The sequence below is a fragment of the Psammomys obesus genome, unplaced genomic scaffold, assembly GCF_907164565.1.
Source record: "Psammomys obesus unplaced genomic scaffold, mPsaObe1.curated_primary_1811, whole genome shotgun sequence".
Classification (NCBI taxonomy): Eukaryota; Metazoa; Chordata; class Mammalia; order Rodentia; family Muridae; genus Psammomys; species Psammomys obesus.
Window position 1 is genome coordinate 4055975 of NW_026589447.1, and position 19898 is coordinate 4075872.

Here is a 19898-nt window from a genome sequence, read left to right on the forward strand (position 1 = left end):
ACTCTGATAGTTTCTACCCTGCAGAGTATCAAAGCAGGTGTTGAGACTCATAGCCAAACTCTGGGCAGAGTGCAGGGAATCTAATGAAAGAAGAGGGAAATAGAAAGACCTGGAGGGGACAGGAACTCCACAAGGAGAGCAACAGAACCAAAAAATCTGGGCACAGGTGCCTTTTCTGAGACTGATACTCCAACCAAGGACCATTACTGGAGATAACCCAGAACCCCTGCACAGATGTAGCCCAAGGAAGCTCAATGTCCAAGTGGGTGCCCTGGTAATGGGAACAGGGACTGTCTCTGACATAAACTGATTGGCCTGCTCTTTGATCACCTCCCCCTCAGGGGGGTGCAGCCTTACCATGCAGCCACTCCTGATGAGACCTGACAGAGTAGGATCAGATGGAAGGGGAAGAGGACCTCCCCTATCAGTGGACTGTGGGAGGGGCATGGGTGGAAAAGAGGGAGGAAATATGGGATTCTGAGGGGAAGAAGAAGGGAGCTACAGGTGGGAAACAAGGGGAATTAACTGTAATTAATAAAAATAAAATATTATAATAATAAAAATGACCCCAATAGACCCATAGGAAGTAGCACTACTAAGAGGTGTGGCCCTGTTGGAGTAGTGTGTCACGCTCTCTTCCTTCTGCCTGCCAATCTGTATGCTGCCATGTTTTCCACCATGATGGTAATGGACTAAATCTCTGAAGTGTAAACTAGCCCCAGTTAAATATTTTATTTTATGGAGTTACTGTGGTAATGCTGCCTGTTCATAACAATAGAAATCCTAACTAAGACGGGGTAGAGGGGCAAAAGAAGAGGATTTAGAAGAGGGATGGGAATGAGTAGGGAAAGGAAGATAAGAGGGGAGGAGGAGAGGAACGAGAAAAGGAAAAGAATAGGGAAAGGAGTAGGGAGAACAGAACAGGATGGGGAACAGGGGAGGAAGAGGGGAAGGAAGAAGTGAGGAGAAGGAGAGAGGTATCATGGAGAATAGAGGAGAAAGTGAGAGAGAGACAGACAGAGAGAGGGAGAGAGACAGAGAAATAAAAAGAGAGAGAGAAAGAGAGAGAGAGAAGCATAGGTAATGCTGTTAACCTGCAATATCTGAATCATAGGTAAACATGTTTGTGTCTTTCTACCTGTTAGAATTTATTGGATAACAATAAATTCACAATGTTTGGGGTTCTCAACAACAGTAATTTGTCACATAATCTGCCTACCCCACTAGGTAGGCTGAGGAAAATGCTGGTTCATCATTTCAATCTTAATTACTAATATTAACACTCACATCACATAGCACAGTAACTATATCTATATGGATGACTAAAGGTACAGTGGATAATGAGTTAACGAGACTGAAACAAAGTTTGTGAGGTTTCAGAAGAGGACTGAGAAAAAGTCTGTGTGGATAGTGAACCACACAGTGCCTGGAGGGAGGTGATGGAGTCAGTTTTGAAAGTAATGTTGGTCCAGCTATGAGGTGAAAGGCTAAACCTGAGAAGATGACATGAATTCCATTTTGTCTCCACTTTAGGATCAGGGCTAACTTAAAAAAAAAATAGGCCATAGGTCACCAATTCCAGGAACAAGACCATAAAACCCTCCCACCCAAGAAACAGCCTGAGGATAACCACAAGAATGGGAAGGTATCTTATTTCATGGTGGGGCATCTGCGCTGGGCAGCCCACCAACCTTGTAGTAGAACATTCATGGCACAGGAAAATACTTAACATTCCTGAGGTCATGCTCCTTGTTAGGAATGCAGCCCACTCAATGTTACTTATGTTAGTTAGCCAATTACTTTGTAACAAGCTTGCCCTTGCTGAATATCACCCAGTTGTGTAACTGCTAAACTGGAAATTCCCAGACATCTCTCAAACCCCAATAAAAACCTTGCTTTGCATCTGCTTGGGGCTCTGCTCTCTGATCCACTGCTTTGGTGAGGGGAAGTAACCAAGCTTAAGCCAAAATAAAGCTCTTTGCTCTTGCATATGTGGTTTGGCTCCTGGTGGCCTTTGGGGACCCTATAATCTGGGCATAGCAAACCCAGGTCTGAAAGCAGGAAACAATGGACTCAAGTTCAGGTCCAGACAAGATAGGAGGTTGATGGGAAGATAGTTGAGTAGGCCAAAGTTCCAGGGATAGTCAGGAGTCCTCAGTTATTCATGCGTATACTAGGCATCAGATGATAGGTTGTGGGAGTCATGCCAACAGTGTTAGGTATCTATCACTTAATGGGGTCCAGGTGAAGGAGGTATACCCTTTCCTTAGTTTGTTGTGTCTGATAAGTTCTTGGGCCTGGTTTTCCTTATAGGAAACTTAATATTCACATGTGACACACAGTTTCAATTCACCCAATATATCAGTAGAGTGGGTCCTCTTCTATTCCCAGAAATAAGTTATTTATTAGTCTATGCTGGATAAGTGGTACCTGATAGATGGTACAGCTTCTGGATCTACCTTGAAGTTACTTGTACTTCTCCCTCAAATTGGAGCCAGATGCTTGTAAAATGGAGCCTCCCAGGTGGGGTGCAACCTGAAAAAAAAAATCTTTGTTTCATATAATATAGAGAAACTCAGAGTGGGGCATAACCTGATCCCAAGAGTGTAGACTAAACGAAAACCAAAGGCAATAAACAAGTTTGGAAGATCGTGTGTGGGAGGGCACCACAATTTGCCCCAAATCTAAATTCGCCAGAATAAAATCCTTGAAAGTTCTTGAGTCTCATTGTTTATCATAGTCATGTCTATAGTGGGAGCATTGAGGCCTCAGCTATTTAAGCATTCAACATGGTGTCTCTAGCTGGTCCTTGGCTTGATCAACAGTACCTTCTCTCCTTTCCTTCGCCTTATCATCTTCATCCTCCTTGTGCTCTGTCCTCTCTTTCTCCTTCTTGATCTTGTCTGTGTCTTATCAAAATCTTCTGTGACCTTTGGTGACAAAGTTGTCTGAGATGACTCACTCTACTTCTCAGATATCTAGGCAGAGTATGGCCAAGTTATAAAAAGATATTGACACTGAGGCAGAATTTTGGCTGTCCATTTCTAGGTCTATCTAACACGTCCTTGTTATCAGGGTTGTTCATCTATTGTGGCTTCCACTTGCTCTTAATGTTCTGAACCACAGGTAATTCCCACTCTTTATCCACCTCATCATTCTAGTCCTCAGGCATTTTAGCAACAGTGTCAGAGATGTTTTCAAGCCTTGTCCCAGACCTCAGACTTGGGATCTGTGGGATTAACAATTTTAGCCTAGTCTTCCCAGTTTACTGGCTTGGTAGCTTCTGAAATCCTTCTTTTTAGAAGGTTGTGCAAAGTCCTTCCCAATCATTCTTGCCACCATTTGCCATTGATAGTTTTTAACTCATAGGTGTTTTTCTAGCTACACAGTTAGTTTGTACATACTCAGCATTCATATACAAAATAGCCATGTTGATCATTATGTGTTGCCATTGTAGCTGAAGGTAATGTGTGCCTTCTTAGTGCTGGAACCACAGATGTCAGACCAAATATTATGATTTCTTCTGAGTCTTTGGCCAGATTTGAGAAATAACTTCATATAATTGCTTCCAAATTGGATGTTCTTGATCTGGCACTCCAGCATCTGTCCCTCATTGCTGACAGATGTGGACAGTGGAGAGCAAAAGAACATGTCTGTGGGGTAGTGTTTGTTTGAAGATCATTATTTTTTTCTTATTGTTGTTATTATTATTGTTGTTGTTGTTATTTCAAGAACCAAGGATGAGTTGGATTAAATATTTGTGCTTAGATTCCATTAAGCGACAAGTCCACCTATTTCCAACTAGAACTGCTCCTTGAAGGTGGTAAGCTCATCTCTAGCCAAGGAGGCTAAGTTGCACTGCACTTAGTGGTATGGTAGTCAAGGAGCTGGTGGTACTTCAGCTTTGAAAACCTGTGGACCAGCAGTTCAGTAGCATAGACCTCAACCTGTACTCTTAAATCTCCCACAGGCTATGGTGATTTAAAAACTCAAGTCTAAAAATTTCAGTCTTGGGATTATTTCATCCAGTCATATCTAAAGTTATTTATATTATATTTTCTTCCATTTGAATTTTGTTTCCTATTTAAATAGGTCATCTTGTTGAGATTTATGTGATGAAGGTATTCAAGCCACAAGACAAGTCACCCAAGGGAGATTTTATTAGGAAATGTGTTACAAAGACTGTCTCTGGGTCAAGGGGGAAAGGGAGGGGAGGGGTGTGGCAGGTGGAGGAAGGGAATCACTCCTTTTATAATGTTACCCAGGGTATGTGGCTTGCAGCTACAGAGTTGCATCTTGGCCATTTGTTAATGAGGTGTCATGCTGTCCCCAGATTCCTGGGGCTGGCTGTGAAGGTGCCTGATTGCTAAAATTCCTCACTTTTGATTATTGTAAAAAATGAGGAACTAGGAAAGGGGATGATGGAGAGGGAGAAATAGGAGGGACTCATTCTCTTTAAGCTGCTTCCTGCTGATTAAGGGCATTGTCATTCTAGAGGTACAGCTGGTTCTCACCCATCAGGACATACTGAACAGTTGTTAGCATCAGGTTCTGTGGCAAGTGGTTGATAATCCTTTAAGAATAACTGATTGTTTGGTTAGAGACTTTTTGGATTTGCTGTTGAAGGAATGTAGAGAAGTTAATAAAGCAGGGTACAAATATTAAGAGCAAAAAAATGAGGCAAAGGGGTCAGAAAAGAAAGAATCAACTTCCATATGGTGTTTCAAATGCCCAAGGTTTGAAGGCATTGAGTTGTTCCCTTTGTTTTTGGAGGTCTGTCTGTAGTTAGATTTTGTTTTTACTATACCCAACTGACTAACATAGAAGCAGCATTCCTCTTGGAGGAGGAAGCAAAGGCCACCTTTCTCAGTTGTGAGGAGGTACAATCCTCCTCAGTTTTGAAGTTCCACTGCTGCCAGTGAGTCGATCTGTCCCTGAAAAGTTAGTATAGTCTGAGCCACTTACTGGAAGCCATGGATAAACTGGGAAGAAAACTGGTAATACAAGGTTAAGGAGTTGCCTAGTCCCATTGTCCCAGTTCCAATACCTGCAGTGATTCCTGCAATAGCCAAGAGGGCAAAGATTTTAATTGCCCTCTTATGCTTGGCAGTTACAGAGCCCACCACCATAATTGGTAAGGACTCCTCTCCATGTATCACTCCCAACTTGGGGAAGAGAAGCACCAGCATGCAAACTCCTGACCAGCCAGAAGGTAGGCAGCAGTAGACCAGAGTACCACAAAGAATAGAGGTGTTATGGCACTGGTGCTGAGATGAGGTACCAAGGGTTATAGCTTTGTTGCATTCTAGGGAACTTCATATGCCTACAAAATGTGTCCCCAAAGCCTTGAAACAGCTTGCCATGCCAAAGAGGGTGATATGAAAAGATTGGAAGTCATGGCAACACCGGGTCAGGGCAGTTGGTGAATGGTAAGGTAAGGTTATTTGACAGGGTCATTGCAGAAGCTGTCAGTGGCAGTTCTGAGCTAGTCCCAAGAGGGACCCACAGCCAGCAGTTTCCAAAGTGGCCAGGTTGGGTGAAATTAAGGAGCTTGTAGGCCAAGGTCAGAGTCTGAAGTAGGAGACAAAATGACAGGTTTCTATTATTTAGGAGGAGGGATGTTAAAGAGACAATGACCTTGGAGGAGTGTTTAATTTCCTTCTCTACTTCTCCCATTCCCAGAGATTGGGTAATTGAAAAGTATTTTCTCTGGATATAGATTGCACTTGTAACAAGTTAGGGTTTGTTGCAGGGATAGAGTTAGCCAATGATGCTGGTTGCATGGTTTGTAATATTTAAATCTCAAAATGTCTCCAATGACAAATTAAATGAATTCAAGCCAAATTAAAAGTAAAAAAAAAAAAAATCAGGTTTATTTGGGAATGGTCTCCAGGGTGAGTTTGTTCTGCCCAGTTCACGAACACCAAAAGTCCAGGAATAAACAGACTCCGCTGTAAATATATGAGGTTCTTTTTACTGTAAATTACAAGCTGCAGCTTGGGCCCACAAGCCCCACCACCAAAGTGGTGCAGGCTGTGTCCAGGTTAGTTGGGTGACTGGCAAGCATCTATTGGTCAAAATGCTACATTTTGTATTGATTGGCTATAGGAAGGTCCCCAGACCATAATGACTTGGTGTCCCTCCCTAGGGGGATGGTCCAGTTTCCTAACAACTGTATCTTAGTGGGTAGGGAAAGAATGCAGCAAGGTGGTCCTTCCCCTCAGGGCATTACTAGACACTTCCACCCACCTAGTTCAGGCCTTAATAATAGTTGCTAATTTTTAATCTTTTTGGTCTCTCAAGTTCACCATCCTGAGGGGACAAGGCCAGAGAAAGGAGAGGACACACCATGGAGGAATATTTTTTTTTGGTAGATATAGGATAGGGAAAATGACCTGTTTGTGAAAAACTTGGCTTGTGCCCAGATATGGCTCTCTAAGGTGGAGCTTGAGGTGACTAGGTACTTCCTGTGAAGGGATTGGTTGAGACAGTGTCAGGAATGTCAGTAATGCAGGACTAGGCTTTTGGCACCTTTTTTCTGTAAGGAGGTTTTCTGAGCCTTTAAGTCTCCACTATGTTGTCTCTGGCATGACAGAATATGACTCCTAATTATTTTCCCATTTCAAGGACCCTTGAGACAACAGTAGTCCCAAGGCTCTCTCTCCTAATAAAATTCATTCTGAAAAGTGAGTCCATGTCAGCCCTTTTTCTGAACCAGTTGTTCTCTCCATTGTAACAACTTTAGAGTCACTTCTCTCTTTTGCCTGTGAGATCCAGGTATCAAAACTAGGTCCTTAGGTTTATGCAGCAAATGTCTTTATCCTCTGACAAAGGACAAAGGTGAGATGTCTTTATCCATCTCACCAGCCTAAGGATGTTTGCCCCTTTTGGATATTGTGAATAATGCCACTATGAACATGGTTGTACAAATATGTCTTCAGATTTTCTCTTTTTAACTCTTTTGTGTATATATCCAGAAATAGGATTATAAGATAATAAGGTAATTTTATATTGAAATCTTTAATTAACTGTCAGCCTTAAAATTTAGAAAAAATTGTTATATTTTATTTAAATTTTTGTGCATGTACATTGTATGTGTGCCTGCCTCTCTGTTTGTCCACCATAGTGTGTTATGCCCGGATCTTAAGGTCCCCAAAGACCACTAGGAGCCGAACCAGGTACGAAAAGGCAAAGAGCATTTTTTTGCACTTAATCTCAGTCTCCCCACCATCACCAATGTAGTGGATGAGAGAGGAGAGCCCTAAGCAGCTACACTGTAGGGTTTTCATTGAGGTTTCAGCAAAGATGGGAATTTCTGCTTTAACAGTTACGTGGTTGGGTAACCAAGGGCAAGCTTGTTACAAAGTGATTGGCTAACTAACATAACATTGAGTGAGCTATCTTTAGACCTCAGGAATGTTAGGTTGTTGGGCTGCCCAGCACAAATGTCCCACTCTGAGATGATATACCTTCCCATTCTTGTCGTTATCCTCAGGCTGTTCCTTGGGTAGGGGATTTTATGACCTTGTTTCTGGAATTGGTGACCTATGGCCTAGTTCCTGATGACCTTGTGGTGAGGGCACTAGTTCCTGGTGACTTTTCGGTGACCTTGTTTAGGCCTAGTTCCTGGTGACCTTTGGGGGTGTCAGGTCTGGTTCTCTCAAGTGCACACATAGAGGTCAGAGAACAACCTCTGGGAGTTGGTTCTCTCCTTTCTCTCTTTCTGTCATATGGGTCCTGATTGATTAAATAAAACAGAATGAACTAATGAAGAGACAAAGCTATATTATATAAATGGAGGTTTATTGGGAGCAGTAAGGGAGGGGGAAAGGGAATGGGAGTACACTGGAGGGGTGCAAGGGAGAGAGAGGGCAGGAATGAGGGAAAGGGGGAAAATGGGCAGAAAGGGGCGACAATGGAACCAAGATGTCTGATTATATATTGAGGGGCCTCTGGGATCAAAGCCCTACCCTAAAGTGGAAGGCAGCGTATGGCAGCCACACCCTGCAGCAGGTAGGTACTTTAACATGCCAGCCTTTTGCTGATAATAAATGCATAATGGACAAAGAAACCTTTCTGTCTGCTTCTGGCTGATACTGGAGGCTTGATTTTTTTTTTTTTTTTTGCGTGGGGGGGGGAGTTGGATTGTTGGCTAAGTCCCAAGAGCAGGCTCTTCTATTTACTGTCCAGGATCTGTGAAACAATCTGAAGCTAGGAAACTGCACATCCAGCTGATGCAGTCTATGAGGTTTAGGCTGGAGCATCTGAGTTCTGGATGCAGCTCTTGATGAAACAGGATGCTGGAATATGTATATCTTAGAAACTAAAGAAAAAATTAAGGAGTTCAACTTTTAGGCCCATGGTCTTGGTGGTTGAGGGAGGGAAGTTCCAAAACCAGGGGAGGAATTCCATCCTCAAAAATAGGTAAGCTGGGAAACAGGCTGTTGATTGGCAGAATCTATCTGCAGCATGACCTGTGGATTCCAGTGGATCTCCTGAAGTTTACAAGAATCTTTTAAAATTTACAAAAAGAGACAAAATGGTTTGGCAGACAATTTAAAGTCTGATTAATGTTAATGCTGTGAACAATCTTAATATGAAAACAGTAGCATAGTGGGAGGAAGAGTTTTTATAAACCCGAAATTAATTTTTTATCACCAATGTTAAAACACCTTCTCAGAACCTCAAACACTTTATCAGAAGCTCAATCCTTACATAAACTGTACATTTTTCAGAGAGCAGGTAAAGCCTTGATTTCTGCTGTTAAATTGATCTTCAAACACATCAGAGACCTGAGAAGGACACATCACCACAGGAAGCATAATCCAAGACCTATGTATTGCTTAATATGACAGAGGTTTACCCATTATCCATGGTGTTCCCATTAGGCTCCTGTGGTGTCACTGGCACTTGTGGATACAAGTTCTAGGGCAGCATCGCAGCACTTGTCTTTCAGTACTGGGCCCAGCAAATCTGAGAGGCCTTTCTATGGAAGAGGAATTTGGAAGAATGACAGACCTTGTTTTGTTTAGGCAAAATGGGCAGTCAGTTTAGCATGTGTTATGTTTGTTCATAGTTCAGGCAAGGCTTTAGCAGCAGGCAAGTTTGGGCAGGCTTTCCCAATAACACAATGTTGATGGAGTCATCTGTTGTAGTTCCCAAATCTTACTGGAGGTCTTGGGGTCACTGCTAGAAGCTGGGGTCTCTGTCACATTAAGCTTTTGTTTGTTTGTTTTTATTAAACATAAAAATGTACTATTCTGCAGATTTTCTAACAGGTTTGAGGACCATTATCTATTAAGTATAGCTGAGCTAAACTAACTTTGATTGTATAGTTACCCATCTTAGGCTTAACTTTTAAAACATAAAACAAGAGACTAGGTAAGCTTGATCAATTTTTTTTTAGGATGACTGGTAAATATATTTCTGAACTAGTATCAAAGGAAAACTTTCAATCATAAACACAGTTCATAGACTGGCTATGCTGCTGATCCTATCACACTGCATCATTACAGACTGAACAGAAAATCTTAAATGTTAGCTATAAAGTCTTGGCTCTGATCCCTTTTATCCCCAAACCAACATGGCGATCAGCCAGGTGTTTTAAGCTGTCAGAGGTGGGAAATTTAAAACTGGCTCATTGATGTCACACTGCTCAACCCAGCCATTGCTTGCCACAGTCTCCACCTACGAAGACTGGTGTTGGGTAGACTAAGGATGGGGTAGGGAGAGCCTGGAGTTGACTGTGCAGACACAGCCTCAGGAAGTGGAAGAGGGGGAGGGGTGAAAGCATGCTTTCCAAAAAAATCTGGACAGACAGTTTGAAAAATTTCCATAGACACCCAAGAGGTGTCCTGGGATCAATTTTAGACCCAAAAGCACCCATTTCTCCAGCCTTTGCCTGAATCCCAGGATTATGGAAGTGGCATCACCATTCAATATTCTGGGATCTGGGATCAGCTGCCTTGGTGAGGTTAATCCACACAGATGTCTCTGAGTAGTTCTGATGCAGGCATATATATGGCCTAAATCTTGAGAAAAACTGAGGTTAAAGGTGGGAATGTATAAGTGAATATCACAAAATCCAAAGCTTAAATGTTTGCTTTAATGCCAAGATACTTATTGATATGTCAATTAATTTCATGTCTGGATATGAGTACAGACAATGTCCAAAAACTTTATTCCAAGACTTCAGGAATGAGTATCTTGCCAAGATTCTTCCTGGTTTCTTCAGCTTTCTAGACTTTTATCATTATCTACTGTTTAAGCTTTTCTATGTTCCCCAGTGTTAGGACTATGCAGAGGGGCTATACAATGGGTTCATAAATCACACCACATGACTGGTTCCACCTGGGTTAAGGAAAGAGGGAGGGTGTCACAGAGACTATCTCTGAACAGTGTAGGAGAGAGAGAGAACGAGAGGGAGAGAAAGACATGGTGGGAGGAGGGGGAGCCATGACAGAGAGAGAGAGGAAGAGCAGGAGAGAGGAAGAGAGCACAAGAACAAGAAGTCAAGAGAGCAACAAAGTGGCTCGTTGATTCTTTTATGGAACAACTGAACCAAGTCTGCCAGGTGTGGCTACCTGGTGGGCAACATATGATGACATCAAAGGCAAACCCAGAAGCAGGCTGCCTAAATACTAACATTCTTCCCTTTTTCTATAATTAAAAAATGAGGAGCTTGGGCTGCTTCTCATATAAAGCAAGTTAAAGTACATTAATGTAGGTTCATTGGAAGCAGCTCTTGGTTGCCATGCAAGGGAGGGAGAGGAAAAAAAGTAATAGCAACAAAATGTCCAGATTACATGGTCAAGAGGAGGAGGTTCTGGAAGCCCTTGCCCTGGAAAGTTCAGGGTAGAAGGTTGTCAGTAGAGAGTTGCCAGCCATGCAAGAGATAGGGACTGAGGAACATTGGGAAAACCTGCGGCTACTTGTCCTGGGCCTGAAGCACACCATTTCAGCCTTTTCTTAAGTGCATAACGGGTGGAAATTCTCTTTTGGCTACTTCCTGCTGACACTGGGGGTGCTGTAGAGAGGTCAAAAGGCTGAAATGTTGGCCACGTCTAGGAAGAACAGGCTGTTTTGATGCTGTCCAGGGTCTGAGAGTAAAAGTGTAGGTCCAGCATGATGGAAGTGTGTGAGGTCAGACCTGGAACACCTGAGTTATCTGCTTTGGCACTGCTTTGGATGGAGGAAACACCTGGGTCTGGCAGGATTCTGGAACATATCTGTAAGCAGAAAACAAAGTAAAGTAGATTGTGGAGAAAATTTATTTAGGTCTACATTTAAAATTTTTGGGAGAGAGAACAGAGGTGGAAGGTTTGGATCAAAGAGACTTGTACATAGGAAATCCATTTACCTGAGGGAACCTCTATTTTCATAATCATTGGCAGTAATTAAAAAGATTTGGTTTTGGCCCAGTCATCTAAGGAAACTGAGGCCAAGTTTGGTAATAAAGGTGTGTAAGCTTAGCAGCCCTTAAAGCAGACGCTATGTGTAGAAATCTGAAACTCTCCAGAAGACATCCCAGAGGAGAATCTGGAGGAACACAGGAATGGACTATTCCCTTTGGGCAGGTAGGAATCAGTGACCCAGCAAGGACTCCCAAGAGCAAGGTTTGACTCAGTAGAATAGTATGGTACAATCTTTTCCAACAGCTTGTCAACATGGGCCAGAGACCAAGGGAAGTTTCCCTTAGCAGACAAGGTTTACCTAGCTAGGATTTTGTAGATGAGCAAGATGGGGAAGGAGTGAAACCATGCTTGTAGAGAGAAAGTCTTATCCAAGGGAGAAGACTGTCCTAGATGAAGGGTTTGGATGTAGGTTGCCTAGTGATAAGAAGCTTTCACACCAACCAGAAGTAAAGAATCACCAATCTGCTGGTGTTCGATGTAGAAATGTAACAATCAGGTAGTCAGGTATTAATGTCAACCAAAAGGTAAAACTCACCACCAATCAGACGGTATTGCATTTAGGCATGTAGCAATGAGTAGCCAGGAAAGGGAAGTTCCAAAACCAGGGAAAGGAGAGGAAGAGGAATTCTACTTTCTGAGATAGGCAATTAAGTACAGTACTTATCTGGAGCCCAGCTGACCTGGTATACTCAGGTAGATTTCCTGCAGCTTACAACAATCCATCTTAAGTTTTGCATAGGAGATAAAACTTTACATATGTTAGAATCACGATTGTAATCTGCCCTGAAATATACATTGTAAAAAATGCAGTAGACATACACCTTTGTGTTAAAAAACATACTCTCTAAGGTGAGCTCTGGAAAGGCAGAAACCTTTTGTGAATTAGAAGAGGTGATTTTTAGTATGATTACATATTATGGAAGGGAGACTTATTTTTCTGTCCAGAAGACTGGATGTACATAAGTCTAGCAAACTGAGAAACAATTTTTAAGTCTATACTTAAAAGACGAACCAAAGGAGATTTAAAATCTTGAGTTTGGAACCATGACAATGGGTGATATCATGGAATGTTTTTGTATTAGAGTTAGATTAATAAATCAGAGTGCTATTGGTAAAGGTCAAAGCTCTGGACAGTCAATGCAACAGTAGCATAGCAAGAGGAGGAAATATTAAACATTTTTACCTATTTAGGATACCTTAAGTCACCTTCGACATTGCAACATTGATAACCAGTATTTACCAACCTTAAAACATTTTTTAGACACTCAAACATTTATAAGTTGCATTTACCAATGTCACAACACTTTCTTAGACCCTCAAACATTTTCTTAGGAGCTTTATAACTTAAACTTCTGTATCCTTAGGCCTATGTACCTAGGTATGTATCTAGGTATCTAGGTATGTATCTATGTCTCGCTTATCAGACATAAGTGAGACTGTTGTGAATATTTATTGTTCTTTAGTTAAAAGAATGGTAAACATTTACATCTAAGGCCTGTTTTTTGAGTCTGGCAACAAGCCATGTTGTGTCTAGGCCTGACAATAGCAACTCTAACACTGAGGCTTAAGGCCTGGTCTCCTGCATATGAAGAAGACTGAGATGGCATCTGAAGTCACCCAAGACAGAACTTGGCAATATGTGGATAGGGCCCAACTGTGATATTAAAACAGACCTGCAGCATTATCTTGGCTTTGTAAGGCTGGTGGAGGTAGCTGAAGTTGAATATAGGAGCCATTTGTCCTCCACCAGGCCAAGGAGCTTGAAGACTAGAAGTGTCTATGGCTGTTGTGCTGGCTGAGCCTCCATGGCTGGGCACAGAGGACAGGCCTGCATGGGAGCATTTTGACTTGCCAGGTAGTGTGTGGCTTGTTGAGACAGCCATGGGACCAGTGTCCCCTTTGGTTGCATTTAAAACAGTTACTTAGCAAAGTTGACTTTTGGCTATACCCTGGTGGGATGGGGCATTGAAGACCTCTTGTTTTGTGTGTGGGAATGCCAACAGCCTCAGAGTAGCAACCAAGGTCTGGAGCATAGTTCTTGCTGTAGATGAGCCTATCCAGAAGACTCCACTCTTACTATTTTTACCAAATCCTGTAAGGTGACTCAGGGACCATCCTCAGCTGTTAAAAATGTCAGTGAGGCCATGTCTGCATCTGTAAGATTGTAAATATATTTTTGAACATGTTAAATGACTTCATAAGCTATGAGATGACTGACTATTAACTGGAAAATTTTAACCATTAAATGTTAGGACTTTAAGTTTTGTCCTTTTTAAGTTAGAGCCTTAAAATTCATAAATATAGTCCATTAAAGTGAGAGTATAACAGTTTCATGTATGATTGAGCATATATAAAGTTCAAAGCTTATAAAAGTTTAAAGTTATAAACTATAGATTAATAATATCACCATTTTTATAAAACAAGACCAACCATAGTTTAACTTTTTGCTAGTGAAGATATAGCAGAATGATCAAGTTTTAACATAAATAAATGCCTATAAAATTAATACATCTAAATTTAGAGTATTGGTAAAATCTTGTATGTAGTAACTACTGAGTTATGAGGTTTAAAACCAACAACATAGAAGAATAGTATAAAGCAATTTTAAAATTACATTTGAATTTATTAGATCAAGCCTATTATCCAGAAAGCCTAGTGGTGACTCTGGATCATAGGCAGTTCATGGTGGAAGAAACAGCATTTATTAATTTAGGAATTGATAAAGACATAGGCAATTAGACATATATTTTAAATTAGCTTAATTTGAATAGTCCTGTATAACCTTAAAAGTTTAGCATTATATAAAAATAATTTTGAACCAGGGATTAATCTTATGTATTGTAAAATGTAACTTTGAATTTTTATAAAAAAAATCCATGCCAATTTAAAATAAGACTTGTTGCTGCCCTTGTCTAAAAGATGGTAAAATAAACAGATAATTAAATATGATTAAAATTGTTCATACCATGTGGTCACCTTAAGGTTTACAGTTTAATTTTAAGATTTTTTGAGAGTATAAAAAGAAACCAGAGAGTATTTTTATTTAGTGGGATAGCAGGCAGAGAGAAACAAACAGGACATTGAGAAAAGAGAAATAGGGAATTGCTTTTTAGTTCATTGACCGCTCTTAGTGTTACTGGATATTACTGGATATTAGACATTTGAGTAGGATAAATATAGCTGTAGAAGCCAGAGCTTTCTCAAAGAGGAGAGAATATGAAAAACTCATTCCTGCTAATGAGAAAGGGAAAATGGAACTGGACCATGCAGCTAGTGGTTCGTCATCAAATAGCACAGTAGGTCAAAAAACTTGGTGGTTGGCCCCAGGGTTTTATTAGCAGTAGACCAAGTTCTCATAGAGGGATTCTCATGCCTGGTAAAGGATAGGGGCAGAGAGAAAGCTTTAGAATGGGGTAGGAAAGGGCTCAGTGGCTTTTTAGGGCCTATAAGAGACTGTAGTCTTGCAGCTCCAAAAACAGTGGGACGGAAACAAAATAGTAAAAGCAGCTGGCAGCAGGGGAAACCACAGAGCTTTTTGTTTGTTTTTGTTTTGTTTTGTTTTGTTTTTTACCAATATGATTGCCAATCATGTGATTGTCCTTGATTGCCCTAAGTTAAGATGGCAGTGACACCACGTGCTTGCCCTCCTTATCCAAAAATCAGCATGGCAACTAGTCCTTTGCAGCTGAAGCAGCATGTCAGAACCAGGGTCAAAGGTAGAAAACTCTACAAGAAGTTGGGTGGGAGAACAGGAAGAACAGAGAGAAGGTTAAAGTGGAGGAGAGAGAATGCTTGAACATAAGATTAAAAAAATTCCGTAAAATATTGGGATTTAAAAGTGCTGTTAATCGGCCACTTCGAATCATTATCTAAGAAATATGTAGGCCAAGAGACATATGAGACATATGAGCTTAGAGGCCTTTAAGTCAGGTTCCATGCATAGGGTTTTAAAATTCTCCAGAAGACACCCCAGTGGGGATGTTGGGGGAACAAAAGAATGGACAGCTACCATTTGGAGGGTAGAAGCCAGTGTCCTGCCAGAGACATCTCATAGGCAAGGTTTGGCTTAGTAGATTAATATGGTACTATCTGGTCCAACAGCTTGTCAGCATTGGCCAGAGACCAAAGGCACCCATAGCAGACAAAGGCTTACATAGTGCTAGGATTTTCTTAGATGAGCAAGAGGGGGAGGGTGCGAAGCCATACTAGTAGAGGGAAAAATCTCACTCAAGAGAAAAGGAAACCGTAAATGGAGGTTAGCAAAAAGGGTCAACAGTGGCCAATGAAAGACGTGGTAGGGGATTCCTCTGTCTCAAAAGGTACCAGAAAGTACATTCAATAGTCAGTCTTCCTCAACCAAGAGAGATGTTTATGCTGACCAATAAGGGGAATTCACCATTGCAGCCTGTGTTGCATGTCAAAGGTAGCAATCTGGTAGTTGGAAAGTGGGTCATGTTCGGATTTGAAATGAAATAGATTTCCAGCAGCTCTGATGGCAGCGCTGGCGCCTAAAACAACCAGCACACATGACTGCTGAAAGCACTTATTTGGCCAAAGAACCAATGTTAGTTAGGATTGTGCAGCAGAGGTATATGGTGAGTTCATAAATAATGACACGTGACTGGTTCTACTTGGGAGGTTTTATTAAGTGAAAGATTAGGGGGTCACAGAGACTTCTGTGGGCAGGGTAGGAGAAAGAGAGAGAAGGAGAGGGAGAGAAAGACATGGTGGGAGGAGGGGGTGCCCTGACAGAGAGAGGGGAAGAGGAGGAGAAAAGAAAAAAGCACAAGAGCAGGAAAGTAAGAGAGTGACAAAGTGGCAGGTTGAAACTTTTATGGAGCAAATGAAAGACACCTGCCAGATGTGGCTACCTGAAGGATGACACATGTTGACATCATATGTTGCTAGGCAACTCAGAAGCAGGCTGCTTAAATATTAACACCTAAAGTTTTCAATGTTAAGCAAGTATGACTTTTATAACTTGAAAAGGGTTTTCCAAAATGAATAAATGCTCTTTAAAGGCTGATATACTTCCCCTGTGATATCTTTTTGGCTCTGACTTCCCTTTACATGAAGGCATGTTAATCACTTTTTGGCCCACCTTTCTTGGCATTTCATCTTAATTTCTAGTAAAGTCCACTTCTTATGAAATAATAGTTGGTTAAATTTTATAGAATCTTCAGAAAGCTGGGCCAGTAGGTCTTTCCACAGAAGCCTCAAAGGTTTGTTTGAAAGAATCTAAGACCAGGAAGTTACCTAGAGTTGAAACTGGAGACTAAGGTTCAGGGACTACTGAATCACTGCAGGTCAGGTGATGATTTATTAAATTATGGCAAGAAACAGAACAGCAGGTAAACAGCAGAGTGGAGGTGTAGCTAAGAGGTAGAGCACTTACTTAAAAAATTAATTGAACAACACTACTTTTGCTTGGAGAAAAGATGACCTAAGAGGCTATGTAAGTACAATGGAACAACTACTATAAGGATCAGAGTATAAGGAGTCAGATTGCTAGAATAGCTTCGGTTGCCTGATGGAGCCGTTTTTATGTTTGCCCAAATTTCTAGGACACATGGGCCAGAGGTCAAATTAATACCACTCTGTCCCTGCCTATGAAGCTACAATGCTTATTTTCTGTACTCCATATTTTGATGTAGGGATATCATTCATTTTAGATCAGATTATTGGGAAGGTGATTCTCATTTTAGAATACTTCCTCTTTGTGCCAAGTACACCAGAGGATAGGAGAATACTAGGAGGGGCTGGGAGTAACACATAAAAGTTCAGTTAGGGACTAGGAAGCTGTAAAAAAAATCTGTGTAATCTAACAAAGACTACTTCAAGAAGCAAGAGTTGCTGGAAATGTGACAAAAATCAGATAGCAGAACCAAAAGACAGCACAGGATAAGTCAGAAGACAAGAAGTCTCTAGCAGGCCAGAAGCCAAAGGCAGGGCTGTAGAAAGTGCATTCAGAATAATTCTCATGGAGAAGGTCTCCCAGTGATGCCAATCATTTGCATAATAAAGTGCCTGCTGCTGGAATACAGCCTCTCCATCTGCAGACTGGTCTTTTTTTTTTTTCATGGGACCCTAATGGCTTCTAAGTATCTCAATGCACAGCATGATTAAAAACTGTTAGTCATCTTCTCTACAAGGCTAAGTTCTTTTGTTTTATTTTTATTTTTTTTTTCACCCAGAGGGTGTTTTTCATCTGACCTTATTCATAAAACCTGAGGTCTAGTTCTTGGGTCTTATGGAGGTTACTTATGTGCCCCATTTACTTAGATGCCAGATAGAGAGTTTCCAGAGCCCCATTTGTCTATGTATTCACACCACCCCAAACAAAGTGTTTTGTAGAAAACTAAAATTCAACCTAAGTTTGGTGAATAAGAAAGTGATATATTTTCTAGGGACAAGAGTAGCGTAGGATGATTGAAAGAGTATCTGTCTTACCCCAGTTTCCAGAGCACCCTCAAATTGATGGTAGGTTTCTCTGTTATAGTTCCCCAGTAGGAATAAAGTCATACCAACTTCAGACCACTCAGTTCTCCAGAAGTGTCATTTGTTGTGTGGGGAGAGTACACTGATCCTTATTACTTTAATTGCTGAGCCCATGTATGACATCAAGGACAATATACAGTGACATTTTTTTCTCTTTTTAAAAAGTACGTTCACTTGGAGACTAAACTGCCTTGGGCTACATCTGTGCAGAGGTTCTAGGTTATCTCCATACATGGTCCTTGTTTGGAGTATTGGTCTCAGAAAAGACACCTGTGCCCAGATTTACAGGGACTGTCTCTGACATGAACTCAGTGGCTGGGTCTTTGATCATCTCCTCCTGATGGGGGAGCAGCCTTACCAGGCCACAGAGGAAGACAATGCAACCAGTTCTGATGATACCTGACAGGCTAGGGTCAGATGGAAGGGGAGGAGGATCTCCCCTGTTGGTAGACTTGGGGAGGGGCATGGGAGAAGATGAGGGAGGGAGGGTGGGATTGGGAGAGGATGAGGAAGGGGGCAAAAGCTGGGATACAAAATGAATAAACTGTAATTTATAAAAAATTATATTAAAAATTTGTGTTCACTAATAACATAATGGTCATATTTAGAAAACTGTCTGGGCACGGTAGTGCATGCCTTCTAACCCTCAAGAACTGGAGATTGAGGTCACAAATCTGGCTACAGATCTTTCATAAGGGAAAGTAGGGAGAGAAGGAGGGAGGGATGGAGGAAAGAATGGATAGTGGGAAGGAAAGAGACAGGGAGAGGGGACAGACTTCATGCACTTTACTTGATGCCCTCCTCTCTAACACTACTTTAAGAACAATTATTGCTGGAAGTGGTGGTCCACCCATGCATTGAATTCTGGTACTTAGAAGGGAAAATCAGGTGGACCTCTGTTAGTTTGAGGTCAGCCTGTTGTATATAGTGAGGTTCAGGACAGCCAGGGCTATCTAGAGAGACTCTGTCACACACTCTTCTCCCAACAGAAGAAATCATTAATCTTCCCATCCCCCAAATATATCACATACTACCCAGAGAAGACCCAGGAAACTCCTACTATCCTCAGGGAAGGAGTGAGATACTCAGGTGTTGGGAACTGGGAAAAATTTGCAGGTCCCCAGCTTTCTTAATATCTTTTCCCCCGACAGAGAATAGCTGTTCCTATTATTCCTCTTATCTGTTCAATTAAAAAAAGAAAACAAAACATTGTTAATTAGAAAATAAAATGTACTTCAGTTATTGGGAAAGGTATTCTTACTTGGGCCATGAGTTATGGGTCACCAGTGGGAAAGGTGGGACACCACTGTTTGTGCTGCAGGGCTTTCTTTATTGCTTGTTTGCTACACCATCTGACAACCATGTGTCCACCTTGTCTACTGGCCTCTGCAGGGAGCAGATCCTTGAGCCTAGGATGAATCAGCTTTTCATTGATAACATTTGACAATATTTCTCAGGATGGGTGACATTGATGTCAGTTAGTTTGATACGGAGTTCATGCCACATAAAATGGAGGTTTCCACAGATGCTAAGGTCATTGTTGAGTATATCCATGACTATATCTTTGTCCACAATGGACTTGAAAAAAGGAGTAGAAAAGCTTGATACTGCAGGCCCTACTGGTAAGAAAAAGGACAAGTGTCATTGGCCAGTGGCTTGAGCACAAGTCCAAGTATATGGATCAGGACAGGATTGTTCAGACATGTGTTGCTATAAAAAATATGGAAACTCTTACTGTTCTATTTTCCCAATGAAGACTCAGGAGCCAGATGCTTGGGTGAAAACCTACTATCTTAGAGAGGCAGAGGAAGCACTAGGCTCGTCTTGCTACTCAGCTCACTTCTCAGTAGGAAAAGACCAAAACTCCAAAGCTAAAATCTTCCTAGCTCAGTTTATTTATGGCCCAGGAAGAAAAGGCCTTCAAACTTACCCAACAGCCCAGGAGGAAAAAGCCCACAGCTAGAAGTCCAAGAGCTAGAGAGCTAA